Here is a 20,632-nt window from a genome sequence, read left to right as displayed (position 1 = left end):
AATTATACAATGGACTACAAAATGTAAATGTTTCATGATATTTGTTATATTATATCACCTTTATCTATCAATATTGTTGAAATGAAGATCAAATAGCTGTATGTTGAAATATGTAGAATTTTACATGGGGTGCACTTACTTTTTCACGTGACTATAATTCTGAGGCTATGTACACAAGCAATGCCATTTGAAATCATTTGAAATGCAATGTCGCATGAAACAGCAATGTCGTTTGAAACATCTATCTCTCATAGTCATTTGAAATTAAATAGTGTGGGCCGAAGCCTCCCATACAGAATCAAACGCAAGAAGCGATCTGGAGCCCATTACTTAGGATGGGCCTTTTCAAAGCAAATCTCAGGTTAATAGCAGGCATTCATTTCACCTTTATTTTCAGTTGAAGCAGGTGTTAATAAGCTCGTGGTTGCACAAAGCAGTGCAGCATATTAAAGTACCGTTTTTACCACCAACGTCATTGTTTAAGACAAGGCACTCTTCTTGACGTTTTCCCCCATTTGGGCAATCAAAGGGGGCAATCTTCCAGAATGCGCAAGGGGCAATCTTCATTGTTTGCTCTTCCGGAATGCGCATGGGGTACTGGGTTAAAGATAGGGAGATGGTGGCTCTCGTACAGTGGTGAATGGAGTTCTTGTGCAAGGGTCGTACAGTGCAACTGTTTGCTGCTTTATGGGGGAGTTTACCAGCTCGCTTTGCAAGTTGTCTTTTCTTTTTAGTCAAGGGCAATCTGGTATGGTGGGGAAGGCGTATGGTGGGGAAGGGGTATGGTGGGGAAGGCATCCAAGTCATGTTGCAAGTTCTGGAGCTCCTGCTATGGCTATTTATTTCTGGACTTAAACTCACAGTACCACTTCTGCTTGTCATGTGGCCAGGTCCAGACCAAGCCATTGGTGACTTGCTGCTGACGCTTGATGTCTGCTTCCATCTCCTTCAGCTGGGCCTCCAAAGCCCTGTTGAATAACTATTGTGTGTACATAGACAAAGCCATGAACACTTGTCAATATTTTAATAACACTGGGAAAAATACTCATTTGATTACAACAGAAATACATTCGAGAACTCACAGCACAGAATTTACAGCACAGGATTCACAGCACAGGACCCGGGTCGGAAATGAGCATTCTTCCTCGATTGAGCGAACTTAACTTAATTTTAGATCATTCAGAACAATAGGGGAATGATGATTGGGTCTTCACAGTAGGAGGAGGTCGGGGGGAGGAGATTGGGGGCCGAGGGATTCCGATAAGGGGTTAGGGAGGGGTAGATCTGGGGGACGGGGTCGTCTTCTTGGCGCCATAAGGATCGGTTTTCCATTGTACTTGAGATTGCCCCGAGAGCAAAAGGGCCTAATGCATACCAACTCAGGGTGTGTCCACATTCTGTCTCCGTGCGCATCTGCCAGTCTGATAAAAGATCGAACTCACAGATATCCGGTGGTTGCTCAATCTTCCTGCTCATATTGCACGCTTTGAGAATCCATTTACAGATGGAATGGCGGTAATAACTCACATGCCCTCCACACACACATATACAGATTTGGCATTTAATATGGATTATATATTTTTTCTTGACTTGGGTTTACTTTCTGAACTCAGTATATCAATCTGGTGAGTTTATTTTACACTTTGGTGATTTCTTTGTTAAAAGAACCATGTCACTGATTGTCTTTCGCAGCAAGAAGTCAATAACAGGATTATATCACAGGTGGCGTGACAAAATGTAAGGACAGGTACATTTGACGATTGGCTTCACAATCGGGTATATAAGGGTTGTTGCGTTCTGTATTAGTGGAAAACAACTGCTGCACGTCTAGAAAAGTTATTGCCGCTTCCTCTGGTGATGGTCCGTCAACTTGACAATGCTGTTTGTCATGGAGTGGTGGCTTTACGAAATTCCGGCATGAAACAGCGTGCTATTGCTCGGCAGTATGGCATCACTCAAGGTCAGGTGTCAAAGATCCTGAAACGAAATGCTCAGAGGAGTGTCCCTACTCCAATACCGAGGCCAGGACGTCCCCGCAGAACCACAAGGAGAGATGATCGCCAGCTGCACCGGTCAGTCTGCAATGGCCGTACCAAGTCAGCTAATCGGCTTCGGGCTGAGTGGCAGCAACTGACAAATGTGCCTGTATCCAGAAGGTTAGTCAACCAACGACTGGTTCAAGCAGGCTTTCGTGCCAGGCGTCCCCTGAGAAACCCACGCCTGACCAGACAACACCGCCAGCGCCGATTGCAGTGGGCCAGAGAGCACCGTCAATGGCAGCCAGGACACTGGAATCACGTGACCTTCAGTGACGAGTCTAGATTTCTGGTCTATCGTCAAGATGGCTGCAACCGAGTGCGCAGACAAGTGCATGAAGCCTACAACAAAGATTGTATTGTGCCAAGAGTCCAAGCTGGAGGTGGTGTGGTGACCGTTTGGGCTGCTTTTCATGCAGGGGGCAAAACTGACCTGGTTGTTCTGAATGGAAACCTGAACCAGTTCAAGTACAGGGCCATTCTGGAAGAAACATTGCTTCCATTTGCTCGTGCAGCCTTTCGAGGAAACTTTGTCTTCCAAGATGACAATGCACGGCCTCATCGTGCTCGCATGATCCAACACTTTCTTGCTGACCGTGGTGTAGAGCATATGGAGTGGCCTGCCATGTCCCCGGATATGAATCCGATAGAGAACTTGTGGGCAGAATTAACGCGTCAAATTGACAACTTGGACGAGCAGCCTGCCTCTGTGCGTGAATTGCAGCAGATTATTGTCACTGCATGGCAAGCGATTCCTGTCCAAACCTTGGCAAATCTCGCGAACAGCATGCCTCGACGTGTACATGCTCTCCTGAATGCTCGTGGGGGTTACACGAAGTACTGAACTGTAATTTTACTGTCCGTATTCCCAGTCATAATTTAACATTTGTTTTTGTTGAAATTTTTTTTGGCTAATGTGCAAAATAAAGAGATACTTCTGGAAAACGTACAGAAGTTTAACACAGTACTGTCCATGAATTGAGTTCGATATCAGTTCACATCACTTTCAAGGATCAATTTATTTGCTTCGAAATGTCAAATGTGTTTTTTGTTTCTTTTAAAGGTCACATTAACAAAATCTAGAATAATTTCAACATAATTCCAATGAACTTTTGGTTCTAAGGCATCTTGAAAAGTAAGTTCACCCCCACAAAAAAAATATTCCATATTAAATGCCAAGTCTGTATATCCTTTTGTAATTGCACAATATACATACATCCTTAATAATATAATTACTCCTTTTCTACAAGATCATTATGAACTTATAGCATAGTGCGATTAAGATTCAGCAAATAACTAAACTATTTCTATCTCATTGTCATTTCAATACATTTTATTAATTAAGTGGGTCAGGGACAAGTTTGAATTTGACTGTCTGCGACAACTCTCCGACTCTAACAAATGTAGAGGTCTTCCATAGCCCCAAAGCCCCAAAGCCCCAAAGGAGCTGGGGGACATGCCAATGAAGACTTCTCTTGAAGTCGTCAGCCTGGCTGTATTGGGCATTGCATGAGTATGACTCAAAGATGATCACAATGGTGTTCGTGGAGGTTTGACAAGTCCACTGACGCCTGAGCGAGCAATGGGCCCTCCCAGACTGGAACCAGATCTGCAGCCACCACTGGTATCTGGTTGAAGGTCATTCTCGCTTCCTTCTCCTGACCTCGGACCACACAGGGAGAACCCCGTACCTTCATTGCAAACTTACTGACACACACACAGATCAAAACTCCCTCGGCCCCCTGCACCCCCAATGACAATGATGATCCATATGAAGAGGCCCAAGGCGACCCTCAGCCCATGAACCATCTTTTGAACCCCCATTTTCTGAATTAGCATTTATTTACCTCATCTCCCAGACAGCTGGCTATTTATAGCTTCATTCCCTGCGTCCTGTCTGGAAATCCAAATGCCATATTCGCCTTCAACAATTTTCAAACACACCTCCCTTAAATCATTTCCCTGCATCTAACAATGCATGATTTTGCCAATCATTATCTCATCAATCATTGTCTGCCAATGGAGAAACTCACCACATTTTCTCCATCTTGCTCTGTTGCCTTCCTGCATCATAAACTTCATTTTTTGGTAAACACAAATATTTGCAAACATGATCCTGTATCGCTGCCATCCCAGGAACGTCTCATTCCTGCAACCTAAATCTGAAGCACAATTTTCCATATATTTGCGTTATTGCACCATTTTATCCAAAACATCTCAACAATCACATCCTGAGTGTAAAAATATTCTCCATTAGGCCGAGAAAAATATATTTCCGGTCTCTGGTCAGCGCGCGCATCGATTTTGACCCTGTGCGTCAACAATTTTTTTTTTCAAATTTCCAACGGAACCTACAACAGCGCGCGCCTATTGTTGCCGGGCCGGCAGGCTGTCTCGGGAAATACAGGTCTGTGAGGGTCACCATTGGTATCGACGTTCACGCATGGTTCTGCTCGACAAAACTTCGTTTAGTTTGTTCAAATCCAACCAGCCGTTCCAAAGATATGAGAAGTGTTGTGTGCCGTGACGTCATGAATCCAATCGGCTAGATATTGTCATTTATTGAAACGAAGACGTTCTTTGTCGGGTTCGTGTGAAGCAATCAAAAGGCCTAAAGTGCTGCGGGTGGTCTCGTTAGTTAGGCCTGGATCCTATCTCGTTTATCATGAAGTTGTAAGTGTCTGTGATAATCTGGTAGACTGGGAGAAGAGATCGTGGGAGACCATCGGCCTGTTAGACCACTTGCGCATGCGCAGTGTTGACGCGATCGATGCATTAGAATGTTTAACGGTACGGCGAGGCGATCTCGAGAACGAAATGGCAGTCTATAATATGCTTGAAGAACTTAATGATTTTCAGAATAAATATATTTTAAAATAACTTGAGCTTGTGTTGATTATTTACAAAAAAGGCCTACCAGTCCCATTGGCTATATTTAATTTCTCTCTGGACGGCGCCATGGCAGATGAGGAGGACTGCAAGGCATGAGGCCACAAAAAACACCTTTATATGTGCAATCCATGCTTTTCAAAAAAAAACCGCATGCCGCATCAATTCTGGAACTTTGGTCTGACCAGAGACCAGCAATATATTTTTTTCAGCCATAACTCAACACAATTCACATCACAACAACTGGTAGTTAAACAACAACAATCAACTGGTATTCTTCCTTTGATAATTACCTGTGCACTCATCCTATCAATACCTGGACAAGCCAATTAAAATACTGGAAAACCGTTTGAAAATAAAATCTGAAATTAAAATCGTCTTGCAGTTGGGAGAATGCACCTCCCCGCAAACCAACTCTAACGCAATCACCAACTCCAACTCCACCTTACCTTCCCTCAAGTAGGAGATTAGAGCACCTCAAGTAGGCGGTGGTGCCACCGCTTCATCTGCGTTCTGCTCAAGTCCGGTCACAACCCTCTGAGATGTCCTACTCGCAGACAGACAGCAGAGGCAACCCACAAGCCCCGAACCCAACCAGATTCAAACTCACTGTTAAAGGACACCACTTCATCAGACTGGCACAGTCTCTTTGCCAGCTCACACAACGAAATGCAAACAAATAGTTTGCCAACAAAATCATTTGTTAAAAGAGGGCAAATTCTGCCACCCTCATGCAGAATTCCCTTTCTCATTTCTCCAGTTTCCTTCTGACATTGAGTGGCATCCCAATGCTTTGCTTAAACAAACGAATACAGTATACATCAAACATTGAATTCATTTCCCACCGAACTTCACCACTCAGTGCTGCAAAATACTGGATTCCAACCAGCAACCCGCACACAGCCTCAACCGCACCAGGCTGCGAAATCAAAGTGCCATCAATCCCTTGTTCTTCCCCCTATCCCCCCCCCCCCCCCCCCCACACAAATCGGTGAAAGCCAGCTACCACAACCAAAGCGCTGTGACCTTGACAACTCTTGAACAAGCCAGCATTTTCAAAACAAACCATTTTCCCTCTTTTTTCCAGTCATCCACCAACCGAAGTATGCTTTTGTCTGTACATATACTTTAACCAAGATTATATGAGACTTGACAACAAACACTGCTCCGTAGAGCTAGTTATTGGAGATAACTCGCCTCCCCACCTCCTCCAACCAAATATCTCACTCAACCGATATCAAAGAAACAATTATTTTCATACCTATGAGACATCTTGTTTGTAGACAGACAAACAGGTGAAAACATCCTCCATTCACATTTGGTGAGGATTAAACCCACAAACACCCATAATGGCAAACAATTAATATGTTGTCAACACCCCCCCCCCCCCCCCCCACAACCATTCACAGCAGAACAACTCGTCCACCTCCCTTCTGTTGTATTCATTCCAACAGGTGACCCGATAAACAAGCAGACAGACAGACAGCAGCAACTCCCAACGTACTAAGAGGAAGGTCTCACAGATGCCCATTCGATCCAGAATGTAGGCTGCCACGATTCTGCCTGCAGGGACACACTTGTCACACACCTGTCACACACCTTGAAATCCGTGCTCCAGAAATATAACTCCATAGCCGGCTAGACAGCCAAACCAAGACAATCATTTTAATCTTACAAATACAACAAAAGGAAACCATGAAGGAAACAAACTCTTGTCATTATGGGAAAATCAATCTACTCGGTTGGTTGCATCCTCACACAATATCAGCAATTAGATCATCCATTACAAGCGTATAACTCGGAGAGACTCATTTCCGATATTAATTCTCACATTACACAGTGACATCATACTGATCATCATGCCATCACATCACAGTCACATAAGTCATACTCAGTCATACAGAGTGAATTGTATTGGACACCATAACTGATGTCATGACATCATAACAGACACCGCTGTCACCGCTCCTCCTTGATCCATACCTGCAGATACACACCTTCCCCACCCTTAGGGACATCTCTGTTAAAGTGGACATCTCTCTGACCATTCTCAGAGAGCCTCCTCAGCGTCGACGAGTCTGGCATTTCACTCAGGCCACTGGCACGGTCTTCAAGCAGCCATCAATCATCTGGACTGGTCTCCCATCTCAACCGCCTCTGACATCAACTCATCCTGGGAATTCTTCCAAAGTAAATTGCTCTCTCTCATGCACAGATTTATCCCATCTCGTCTTCAGTTGTCATACCCTTCCTCCCGTCCATGGTACATGGAATCTTGTGGTGAGGCAGATGCCCTGAAACAACTTGCCTTTGCCTCTTGGAAGGCTAATCCAACTGAAGGCAATCTCAGTTTCTTTCACAAAGCCCGAAACAAGTGTGTGTCCACCCTCAGGAGAGCCAGGAAACAATATCTCTCCGTTCTCAGTACCGAACTCTCTTATCTGTCTCCCTCTTCCAAATCCTGGTGGCGTCTGGTCAAATCTGTTTCTGGTGTTTGTTCCCCCTCCATCCCCTCCCTCACCTCAAATGGCCACACGGCTGACTCCGCACGTGAAAAAGCTGAATGCCTCAACTCTGTGTTTGCCTCTAAATCTTGTGTCCCAAACCCATGCCTCACTGTACCCACCGTAACCAGTCGTACCCAGCTGCTCCTGGACTCGGTGTCCTTTCCTCCTGACAAGGTGGAAAAGTTTCTGTCAACCCTCGACTCTGATTCTGCAACTGGACCTGACGGCATCAGCCCACGGGTCCTAAAACCCTGTTCTTCCGCTCTTTCACTCCCTCTCTCTGTTCTCTTCACCCTCTTTTTTGCTCAGGGTCATCTTCCATCTGCTTGGAAATCTGCCAACATCACCGCTTTGCACAAAAAAGGTGCAAAAACAGATCCCAGCAACTACAGACCAATCAGCCTTCTCCCAATTATCAGCAAAGTCATGGAATCCATCATTGCTTCAGATATGAAATCTTTCCTCTTCTCCAATGGCTTGATCTCTGATCATCAATTTGGTTTCAGACCTGGTCACTCTACTCTGGACATGCTGCTTCTGCTTTCTCAACAATGGATGGAGGTCCTCAATGCCAAACAGGAAATTAAGCAGTCTCCCTTGACATATCATGTGCCTTCGATACGGTCTGGCACCCCGCTCTGCTCACCAAACTCTTCTCTTTTGGTATCCATGGAAATCTCCACGCATGGCTGGCGGACTTCCTCTCTAGTCGTAGTCAACGTGTGGCCCTGAATGGGTTTCTCTCATCTCCTCTTCCTGTTCAGGCTGGAGTTCCCCAAGGCAGTGTCCTGGGCCCTGTGCTTTTTCTGGTCTTCATCAATGATCTCTCTGACTCTCTTGAAAATCCTCTCTATCTCTTTGCTGATGACTCTACTCTCTGTCGCTTCATTCTTCATCCCTCAGATCGGCAGTCTGCAGCCTCCTCACTCTCTGCAGACCTGGACAAAATCACAGACTGGGCAAACAAGTGGAACATGTCTTTCAATCCTGACAAATCTCACACTCTTACGATGTCTCTCCGAAAAGACCGACTGGACAACCCTCCCATCCACTTTCTGAATAATCCTCTCCAAGAAGTTCTGTCACTCAAGCTTTTGGGTCTCACTCTCTGCCATGATCTTTCCTGGGAAAACCACATTTCAAATCTGGCCTCCAAAGCCAGTCGCCGACTGGGCATCCTCCGTCGTGCGAAGTCCTTCCTTGGCACACCTGAGCTCACCACATACAAGGCTTTCATCCGCAGCTCAATGGAATACTGCTCTCCCCTCTGGGCTGGTGCTCCTGCCTCACACCTAGCTCGTCTTCACGCTGTTGAAACCAAAGCATTCAGGATCATTGGAATCTCCCACGATGAAGCTAACTCCAAGGGCCTCTCACTCACTCACCGCAGGCAGGTTGGTGGTCTTTCCGTCTTCTACCGACTCCTCTCTGGCCTTGCCCCCCCAGCTCTCTCTGGGCTCTGTCCCGCAAATATTCCTACAGGTCGCACAAGATCTGCCTGCAACCCTCTTATGGTTAAACTGCCAAAAGCAAGACTCTCTGCTCACCTTCACTCCTTCATTCCTCTTTTCTCCCGCCTCTGGAACAAACTCCCTCACTCTCTTCAATCCCACTCCACCATCCAGGTCTTTAAAACAGCTGTTCACCACCATCTCTTATCTTCCCCCATCCAAAACCTTGATCTTTTCTACCCCCGCTAATTTCACCCCAACTCCACTTTTTTGAAATGCCAACTTCTGTCCTGGAAGTCCTTGGTGTCCTTGTGTTTTATACTTCTCCCTCCCCCCCACCCCCCTTCCCACGCCTCCTCCCCCCAAGCCCTCTCCCTTCCACACATCTCCCTGCTCTCAAATGTTGTGTTTGTGTGCTTCCCCTTCTCTCCCCATCTTGTCTTCCGCTCCCTCTTTTTATAAATTTTGTTTGTCTGGTTGATTTGTTTGTGAAGTAAATGTTAGCTCTTTCACGAGCCTCGATTCAGTATACAAAGTCGCGCCCTTACCACGCCCTATCACGCCATGCCCTCAAAGCCCTGGTTGGCTGATGGCCCTTACTGCCTCTGCCTCTGACGTGCTCCTCGACTCTGCCACACCCCGACCCCGCGCTCCTCCCTCTTTTCAGGCCTACCTCGTGTCACTGGGCTAGTTCGAGCGAACAAAGGGCAGCGAACGCTGCTGGTAGCCAAAGCGTAACAAACTGCGGGTAGCCAAAGCGTAACAAATTGAGGGATGCCAAATGGGGCGCGGGATCAATTATGCCCATGATGGAATTGGGGGGTGATGCAAAGATGAAAGGACCTAAGCTCATTTCTTTTACACAACGCAGATATTACTAGGGAAATGGCTTACTCTCACACATACTATGACATAACTAATACTCTAAGTGGGCCTACGTGTTGCTCGTGGACTAACTATGGAGGGCAACCCTTTAACCCTTTAACCCTTAATGATGTCATATGTACAATGCTCAAAACCAAAACAATATTCTGGTGGAGTTCCCATGATTTCCCAAAAATATCCCAGACCCCCTACAAAGGAGTAATTATTTATTTATTTTTTACTTTTGCAGTTTCCCCCATGGAAGCATGCTTTATAGTTTATACCACCGCCTCTTATCAGTAAATCTAAGCCTCAGAGTTTGGATTCCACTACTTTTTTGTGGTCCATTTAGGCTCGTGGAGGAGCTAGAATGGATCAGGCCACAACCAAACAAAAACAATATAGTCAGAGAGCCTACTACACTCTATTTCAACCCATAGCATACAAAAGGTTTGACCCCCTAGAGTTGTTGGGGGTATCAAGCTGAGTAAAAAAAAGTATGTAAGATTGACCCCCCCTGCTGGAACTAGTCACCAGACCCCCCTAAAATGACCCCAATAATGGGTTATTTCAACCCATCTCATACATGGACCAAATTTGGTTACAATATAGTGTCATGTCAGGACATTACAAAAATGTCAAATCTAACAACTTACCCTGCTGGAAAGGTGATGTTAGACCCCCCGCAAAGTACCCCCCAAAATGGGTTATTTCAACCCATCTCATACATGGACCAAATTTGGTCACAATATAGTGTCATGTTAGGACATTACAAAAACATCAAATCTAACAACTTACCCTGCTGGAAAGGTGATGTTAGACCCCCTGCAAAGTGCCCCCCCCTAAAAACGGGTTATTTCAACCCATCTCATACATGGACCAAATTTGGTTACAATATAGTGTCATGTCAGGACATTACACAAACATCAAATCTAACAACTTACCCTGCTGGGTAGGTGATGTTAGACCCCCCTCTCTCTTGATCTCTCTCTTGATGCCAACCACTTGTTTTAGCTTTATTTCCATCCTTTTTCATTTCATCCATGGCAAGTTTTGTAGCTTGTGCTTCCTGTTGATACTTTGATCGGCAAATGGCATGATATTTCACTTCTTTTGCTGTGAAGTCAGCTCCACTTATCAGAGTAAGCATTCGGTTGTCTTGTTTCCAACCCGCAAATGTACGTATGTTATCTTCAAAGTTGGCTGTTGTGACATTCACTAACGTTAGCTCTTTCCTGTTCACCATCTTTCTTGCACGACTGCAGAAAATACATACTTCAGGGAATATACCTGTCCTATCTGTAGGTTTAGGGGTTTGGATATTTGACCTGGTCATTCTATTCACACTGCTGGATGGCATATTTTCGGTGTCTGGGGGCGTACCCTTACTGATCGCATCTCGATGTGCTTTAGACAAAGCGATGAATTTTTGGTAGCAGCTTCTATGATATCCATGCATACCATCTACCTCTTCAGGTAACACACTATCTGCATACTTTAGAGAACAACGCTTTCGTACTTCTAGAATATTTGTGCATCTCTTTAAAGTGTCGGGTGTGAAGAGAATAATAGCACCATGATCTACAGCTTTGCTTGTCCCTTCCCCGTGCAGTGAACAAATGGGACCTGCATTAACACAAAATAATTAAGGAAAACAAAAGAAAACAAAAGAAATATATGGTAAGCAAATTTGTTGAGGCTTGTGTTGGTCATGTTCAATTTGTCATAATTTGAACCTGTGTGGAAGGAATAAAAGCCCCCCCACCCCCCCCCCCCGGAATATACATGAAATAGGTAAACCTTGCGTGGTGAGGTTAAGGGAGTCATCTCTATGCAATACTGAGCATCAAGCTTACTTTTAAATCAAGGATAGGAGGGTGGACTTATATTTCAGAGTGACTTGCATTCCTTTCACACCAGCATCATTGCAACATCAAATTTCAAACGGGCCAATGTGCATCATCAAATTCTTAAAATATAAGGGATGTAATTTTGTACCTTGTACATTCTTTTTTACTGTATCCATTGTGGTATCTCTGTCAGAGTCCATCTGTATCTGAAAATTAATATCACAAATCAAATAAAGTCAGCATACACTACAAGTGTTGGTTAATGAAATCAGCATACACACTACAAGTTACAACTACAAGTATAGAAGTTTGATTTAACTATTAATCTCCATTGTAAGAGGCTTCTGAGCTTTATTAGTTAATCTTTGTAATAAGATTAAACATTTTAAATTATCAAACCAATGCATTTCAAATAATGTTTGATTGTTAAACATTTTAATATCCTCTAATGTGGAACAAATATCAACTTTGTTATCATTATTAACCAAAAGAAGAGGGGAATGTCAAGAGGAAAACATAAATTCTTCAGATTAAGTTTCCATACTTACTATATGAAAGCATGTTGCTTAAAAACTGGAAAATCTAGAATATGCAGTTCCTCAAGGAGGGGCTCGTTCAGTATCTGTGAAAGTTAAATACAAAATGTATTTGCTATTTGACCATATAATGCTCATGAAATTTAGGATAGTATGCCTACAAGTCAATCATCTCTGATTGGTTTCATTCAGGCTTCTATTATTATATTATATTTGATCATGTCATGCTATTATAAGTGCATCAACAATATTTTATTGGTTGTCCTCTATTGGCTTCCGTAGTTTACAAAAAATATTACCAAGGAGGGCCTAGCAAGGTCATTTGCATACTTTTACTAAACTAGGGGCATTAAATGATGATGTATGTCAATGTACAGACATGTCTTAAGCTGTTAAGTTGTTACATTTGATAATTTGTAATATCCTGATGACATGATTGTGACCGAAGTTGGTTCATGTAAACGATGGCTTGAAACAGGGGTACTTTGGGGCCGGGGGGGGGGGGGTCTAACATCACCTACCCAGCAGGGTAAGTTGTTAGATTTGATGTTTTTGCAATGTCCTGACATGACACTATATTGTGACCAAATTTGGTCCATGTATGAGATGGGTTGAAATAACCCGTTTTTAGGGGGGGGCACTTTGCGGGGGGTCTAACATCACCTTTCCAGCAGGGTAAGTTGTTAGATTTGATGTTTTTGTAATGTCCTAACATGACACTATATTGTGACCAAATTTGGTCCATGTATGAGATGGGTTGAAATAACCCATTTTGGGGGGTACTTTGCGGGGGGTCTAACATCACCTTTCCAGCAGGGTAAGTTGTTAGATTTGACATTTTTGTAATGTCCTGACATGACACTATATTGTAACCAAATTTGGTCCATGTATGAGATGGGTTGAAATAACCCATTATTGGGGTCATTTTAGGGGGGTCTTGTGACTAGTTCCAGCAGGGGGGGTCAATCTTACATACTTTTTTTTACTCAGCTTGATACCCCCAACAACTCTAGGGGGTCAAACCTTTTGTATGCTATGGGTTGAAATAGAGTGTAGTAGGCTCTCTGACTATGAAATGAGAAAATGATGGGGGAAAATTACCATACTTGTATATGCAGTTGAAATGTGAATCTAGCTAAACAAATCTGAAAAGCAATATCTTTTTCCTTCAGCTGAAAATAATACCAATATAAATATAAAATATTGTGTCCTCAATACATTTCTAGCAAAACATGTAGCCCTCGAAATCAACCAGGATTGATAAAGACAAAGGCATAAATACGTTGAATAGACGATTTTAATACGACAAGAACAAAGAAAGAGTACATACAGTAATTTCAATAGAAACTACGACATAATCAAAGCATAATAAAACCAATGCAAAACTACACACAGATTGCCCGCAAAGAAGAGTAGTTTCTCATCCAACGGGTGTAAGGGTCTCATCTTTGAAGAATAGAAGCACAAAACTGTGAAAATGTGTGTAACCGATTTTTAAATTTAATTTTTGCTGGACGATGTACTCATTTTCAGTAGTGCCTGAATTTCGTGACCTTGTGACCCCTGGTGACCTAATTACTGATCCAATTTACATATTAATTAATGCAATGCGTAGAGGGCTTCAAGACACACATTATGAATGGTAATATGTTCGCCTATCTTGTGTGGTTCAAACGTTATGCCTATTTTTATTTCCCCTACACCATAATTTTGTTTTAGAATTTGGGCACACAAACAAAAAACTAGGGTTTTCACCAAAAACGCGGAGGCTACAGTAGTTATGACTAATATTCTCATGTCGGTAATCATTACCTTTACTGAAAATCTCAATCTATCTGTCCCAATTTGGTTTAACCAACTTTTATAGACAACTTCTGCGAGTGACTTGTTTAAAAATAACAAATTTAGGCATTTTTCCAAGCATTTTTAAGCAAAATACTTGGCAAACATGTATAAAAATGGTTTAAATTTTTAAAGATGGCGTCGGAAATGGCATTAAGATACTCATTTGAAATGTCCATCACTCATTTTCATGGACGTCATACATGTGTGTAACTAAAAATCATAGTGGGAATTAGTCCGCCAATTTGATACTCAAATTTTGTCTGGCTCATGGACTATATAGGGTGTTGCAAAAGAAATGATGCTTCCACACCCCCCCAGATTGTATTGACCCGACATGTTGCAAAATAAATGATACTTTTTCCCCCCAGATTGTATTGACCACATGTCCGCGATTTTTGAATTCATATTTCGCGTGCGTCATCATGACGTGTCGTGCACGTTGCCTGCGTGTTGTCTCCGTCGTATTTGCGACTAATGTTCGTGTCTTTGCTGAAATCTTTCAAAAGTCAACGTCAAATGGTTTCTGAAGCTAATGGTGGACATATGGACGCGTATTAAACGTGAGTTTTTAATTTTTGAATGAAATAAAGCCTTTGGTTGGATTTTCATCCGATTGAAACTTCATTTCATCTTTGGAGAAAAAAGTATCATTTATTTTGCAACACCCCTTATCACAGACCAGGGGTAATTTGCCAGCTTTGCTCAAGGGTTTCTCAAACAGGGCCAAATGTGAAATTCCTCGCAATGGGGTTTGACTGGAATCCCCCACAAGCCTCCCTTTGATACTAAATATCTTTTTCTTTTTTCTTTTTTAGGAAAGGAAGAAATAGAAAGGAAAGAAAAGATATTTCATTATCACCTGTGGCCCCACTGGGGATTTCTCATAGAAGTATATTATGTCTACTATCTTTGATGTTATCTTTCTCTTGATGAGGTGAAGATCCTTGCTGAAGGGAACTTTCACACGAGCTGTAGGGTGGGTCAGGTCCTTAACCATGAAGCTTGGGCGATAAATCTCAGATGGTATTCAAATAGCTCTTATGAGCCCCTTAACCCCTTATAATCATTTAGACCTATAGAGGAAGAAGAAGAAGAAAGATAAATGATTGAGTAAATATTGGCCTGCCTCCACAGTCACGTGAAAAAGTAAGTACACCCCATGTAAAGTTTTGACTTTTTCAACATATTTCAACATACAGCTATCTTCTTCATATGAAATCTTAATTTCAACAATATTGATAAATAAAGGTGATATAATATAACAAATATCATGAAACATTTACATTTTGTAGTCCATTGTTTAATTTAAATAAACATAAATGCAAATTTCGCATGTGGAAAATGTAAGTACACCCCATGAAATGTTTTTTAAAATCTTTTTAACATATGTGGACATATCAATATTTGATCTTCATTTAAACAGTATCTATAGATAAAGGTGACCTAATTTAACAAAAAACAATGAAAAATTGACTTTGCAATAATTTATTCAACAAAAAATTAACAGAGATGCCATTTCCTTCTGTGGAAAAAGTAAGTACACCCTTGGCTCGAATAGGTGGTATTGCCCCTTTTGGCAGAAACAATGTTTCTTTAAGTAGGCGTTTCTTATAACTGTCTACCAGTCTCTGACATCAACTGGGAGAAATATTTGCCCACTCCTCCATGCAGAATTCTTTCAGCTGTGCGATGTTTGAGGGGTTTCTTGCATGCACAGCTTGTTTCAAATCCCCCTGGGACAACATCACAACATCTGTGTTGCACAACAGCACAACATCTCGATGGGATTTAGATCCGGGCTTTTACTTGGCCATTCCAGAACCCTCCATTTCTTTCTTTTAAGCCATTCCTTGGTGGATTTACTGGTATGTTTAGGGTCATTGTCATGTTGCAAGGTCCACCTTCGGTTGAGCTTCAACTTTCCGACAGATGGCCTCACATTATCCTCAAGCACCCTCTGGTACAATGAAGAATTCATAGTGGATTCTATAATGATGAGCTGCCCAGGCCCTGATGCAGCAAAGCTGCCCCAAACCATAATATTTCCACCACCATGCTTTACAGTTAGTATCAGGTTCTTGTGGTCAAATGCTGTCTTTTGTTTTCGCCAAATATGTCTTCTGGCACTGTGGCCAAATAGTTATTTTACCTTTGACTCATCTGTCCAGAGCACATTGTTCCAGAAGTGCTGGTCTTTGCCTAGGTGTTCATTGGCAAACTTTAGTCTTGTCCTGATGTTCTTTCTGGACATCAACGGTTTCCTCCTGGCACACCTCCCATGTAGATCAAATTTGTGCAGCCTCTTTCTAATGGTAGACTCGTGCTCTTTGACATCAACAGTGGCAAGATTTCCCCGTCGGTCCCGTGATGACATTCTGGGGTTCTTAGAGACTTCTTTGAGTATCTTGCGGTCTGCTCTCAATCTGAACTCGCTGGGGCCGCCTGGCCTGAACAAGTTGGCAGTTGTTTGGAATCTTCTCCACTTGTAGATGATCTTCCAGACAGTCGAATGATTGATTTCAAATTGTTTGGCGATCTTTTTAAATCTCTTCCCAGACTCGTAGGCATCTATAACCTTCTTTCTGAAGGCCTCAGAGAGCTCTTTTGATCTAGGCATGGTGACGCCGCTCACTTCAATAACAAAGAGCAAACCAAACGAAATGTCTGAGGTTTAAACAAGACAGGTTCCTCCAAGATCCTCTCTGACGATGTTCTAATCATTTGCACCTGAGCTAGTGCACCTGATTCTAATTTTAGGTATTTGAAGTAGTGATAATGTAGGGGTGTACTTACATTTTCCACCAGCGAAATTTGCATTTATGTTTATTTAAATTATACAATGGACTACAAAATGTAAATGTTTCATGATATTTGTTATATTATATCACCTTTATCTATCAATATTGTTGAAATGAAGATCAAATAGCTGTATGTTGAAATATGTAGAATTTTACATGGGGTGCACTTACTTTTTCACGTGACTATAATTCTGAGGCTATGTACACAAGCAATGCCATTTGAAATCATTTGAAATGCAATGTCGCATGAAACAGCAATGTCGTTTGAAACATCTATCTCTCATAGTCATTTGAAATTAAATAGTGTGGGCCGAAGCCTCCCATACAGAATCAAACGCAAGAAGCGATCTGGAGCCCATTACTTAGGATGGGCCTTTTCAAAGCAAATCTCAGGTTAATAGCAGGCATTCATTTCACCTTTATTTTCAGTTGAAGCAGGTGTTAATAAGCTCGTGGTTGCACAAAGCAGTGCAGCATATTAAAGTACCGTTTTTACCACCAACGTCATTGTTTAAGACAAGGCACTCTTCTTGACGTTTTCCCCCATTTGGGCAATCAAAGGGGGCAATCTTCCAGAATGCGCAAGGGGCAATCTTCATTGTTTGCTCTTCCGGAATGCGCATGGGGTACTGGGTTAAAGATAGGGAGATGGTGGCTCTCGTACAGTGGTGAATGGAGTTCTTGTGCAAGGGTCGTACAGTGCAACTGTTTGCTGCTTTATGGGGGAGTTTACCAGCTCGCTTTGCAAGTTGTCTTTTCTTTTTAGTCAAGGGCAATCTGGTATGGTGGGGAAGGCGTATGGTGGGGAAGGGGTATGGTGGGGAAGGCATCCAAGTCATGTTGCAAGTTCTGGAGCTCCTGCTATGGCTATTTATTTCTGGACTTAAACTCACAGTACCACTTCTGCTTGTCATGTGGCCAGGTCCAGACCAAGCCATTGGTGACTTGCTGCTGACGCTTGATGTCTGCTTCCATCTCCTTCAGCTGGGCCTCCAAAGCCCTGTTGAATAACTATTGTGTGTACATAGACAAAGCCATGAACACTTGTCAATATTTTAATAACACTGGGAAAAATACTCATTTGATTACAACAGAAATACATTCGAGAACTCACAGCACAGAATTTACAGCACAGGATTCACAGCACAGGACCCGGGTCGGAAATGAGCATTCTTCCTCGATTGAGCGAACTTAACTTAATTTTAGATCATTCAGAACAATAGGGGAATGATGATTGGGTCTTCACAGTAGGAGGAGGTCGGGGGGAGGAGATTGGGGGCCGAGGGATTCCGATAAGGGGTTAGGGAGGGGTAGATCTGGGGGACGGGGTCGTCTTCTTGGCGCCATAAGGATCGGTTTTCCATTGTACTTGAGATTGCCCCGAGAGCAAAAGGGCCTAATGCATACCAACTCAGGGTGTGTCCACATTCTGTCTCCGTGCGCATCTGCCAGTCTGATAAAAGATCGAACTCACAGATATCCGGTGGTTGCTCAATCTTCCTGCTCATATTGCACGCTTTGAGAATCCATTTACAGATGGAATGGCGGTAATAACTCACATGCCCTCCACACACACATATACAGATTTGGCATTTAATATGGATTATATATTTTTTCTTGACTTGGGTTTACTTTCTGAACTCAGTATATCAATCTGGTGAGTTTATTTTACACTTTGGTGATTTCTTTGTTAAAAGAACCATGTCACTGATTGTCTTTCGCAGCAAGAAGTCAATAACAGGATTATATCACAGGTGGCGTGACAAAATGTAAGGACAGGTACATTTGACGATTGGCTTCACAATCGGGTATATAAGGGTTGTTGCGTTCTGTATTAGTGGAAAACAACTGCTGCACGTCTAGAAAAGTTATTGCCGCTTCCTCTGGTGATGGTCCGTCAACTTGACAATGCTGTTTGTCATGGAGTGGTGGCTTTACGAAATTCCGGCATGAAACAGCGTGCTATTGCTCGGCAGTATGGCATCACTCAAGGTCAGGTGTCAAAGATCCTGAAACGAAATGCTCAGAGGAGTGTCCCTACTCCAATACCGAGGCCAGGACGTCCCCGCAGAACCACAAGGAGAGATGATCGCCAGCTGCACCGGTCAGTCTGCAATGGCCGTACCAAGTCAGCTAATCGGCTTCGGGCTGAGTGGCAGCAACTGACAAATGTGCCTGTATCCAGAAGGTTAGTCAACCAACGACTGGTTCAAGCAGGCTTTCGTGCCAGGCGTCCCCTGAGAAACCCACGCCTGACCAGACAACACCGCCAGCGCCGATTGCAGTGGGCCAGAGAGCACCGTCAATGGCAGCCAGGACACTGGAATCACGTGACCTTCAGTGACGAGTCTAGATTTCTGGTCTATCGTCAAGATGGCTGCAACCGAGTGCGCAGACAAGTGCATGAAGCCTACAACAAAGATTGTATTGTGCCAAGAGTCCAAGCTGGAGGTGGTGTGGTGACCGTTTGGGCTGCTTTTCATGCAGGGGGCAAAACTGACCTGGTTGTTCTGAATGGAAACCTGAACCAGTTCAAGTACAGGGCCATTCTGGAAGAAACATTGCTTCCATTTGCTCGTGCAGCCTTTCGAGGAAACTTTGTCTTCCAAGATGACAATGCACGGCCTCATCGTGCTCGCATGATCCAACACTTTCTTGCTGACCGTGGTGTAGAGCATATGGAGTGGCCTGCCATGTCCCCGGATATGAATCCGATAGAGAACTTGTGGGCAGAATTAACGCGTCAAATTGACAACTTGGACGAGCAGCCTGCCTCTGTGCGTGAATTGCAGCAGATTATTGTCACTGCATGGCAAGCGATTCCTGTCCAAACCTTGGCAAATCTCGCGAACAGCATGCCTCGACGTGTACATACTCTCCTGAATGCTCGTGGGGGTTACACGAAGTACTGAACTGTAATTTTACTGTCCGTATTCCCAGTCATAATTTAACATTTGTTTTTGTTGAAATTTTTTTTGGCTAATGTGCAAAATAAAGAGATACTTCTGGAAAACGTACAGAAGTTTAACACAGTACTGTCCATGAATTGAGTTCGATATCAGTTCACATCACTTTCAAGGATCAATTTATTTGCTTCGAAATGTCAAATGTGTTTTTTGTTTCTTTTAAAGGTCACATTAACAAAATCTAGAATAATTTCAACATAATTCCAATGAACTTTTGGTTCTAAGGCATCTTGAAAAGTAAGTTCACCCCCACAAAAAAAATATTCCATATTAAATGCCAAGTCTGTATATCCTTTTGTAATTGCACAATATACATACATCCTTAATAATATAATTACTCCTTTTCTACAAGATCATTATGAACTTATAGCATAGTGCGATTAAGATTCAGCAAATAACTAAACTATTTCTATCTCATTGTCATTTCAATACATTTTATTAATTAAGTGGGTCAGGGACAAGTTTGAATTTGACTGCCTGCGACAACTCTCCGACTCTAACAAATGTAGAGGTCTTCCATAGCCCCAAAGCCCCAAAGCCCCAAAGGAGCTGGGGGACATGCCAATGAAGACTTCTCTTGAAGTCGTCAGCCTGGCTGTATTGGGCATTGCATGAGTATGACTCAAAGATGATCACAATGGTGTTCGTGGAGGTTTGACAAGTCCACTGACGCCTGAGCGAGCAATGGGCCCTCCCAGACTGGAACCAGATCTGCAGCCACCACTGGTATCTGGTTGAAGGTCATTCTCGCTTCCTTCTCCTGACCTCGGACCACACAGGGAGAACCCCGTACCTTCATTGCAAACTTACTGACACACACACAGATCAAAACTCCCTCGGCCCCCTGCACCCCCAATGACAATGATGATCCATATGAAGAGGCCCAAGGC

At 43.1% G+C, this 20,632-nt stretch overlaps 2 protein-coding genes across 12 annotated transcripts in view; both read left to right on the top strand.

Annotated features, from left to right (window-relative positions):
* Window positions 1-20,632, top strand: part of LOC137431270 (uncharacterized) — a 917,646-nt gene that overhangs the window by 333,853 nt on the left and 563,161 nt on the right. The window lies entirely within an intron of this gene.
* LOC144888143 (uncharacterized) overlaps window positions 1-20,632 on the top strand; it is a 1,118,715-nt gene that overhangs the window by 978,855 nt on the left and 119,228 nt on the right. The window lies entirely within an intron of this gene.

Source organism: Myxine glutinosa, chromosome 7 (assembly GCF_964187855.1).
Source record: "Myxine glutinosa chromosome 7, kmMyxGlut1.1, whole genome shotgun sequence".
NCBI classification, from domain to species: Eukaryota; Metazoa; Chordata; class Myxini; order Myxiniformes; family Myxinidae; genus Myxine; species Myxine glutinosa.
The sequence above is the reverse complement of the archived record's forward strand: the minus strand, read 5'-3'. Positions and strand labels throughout refer to the sequence as shown.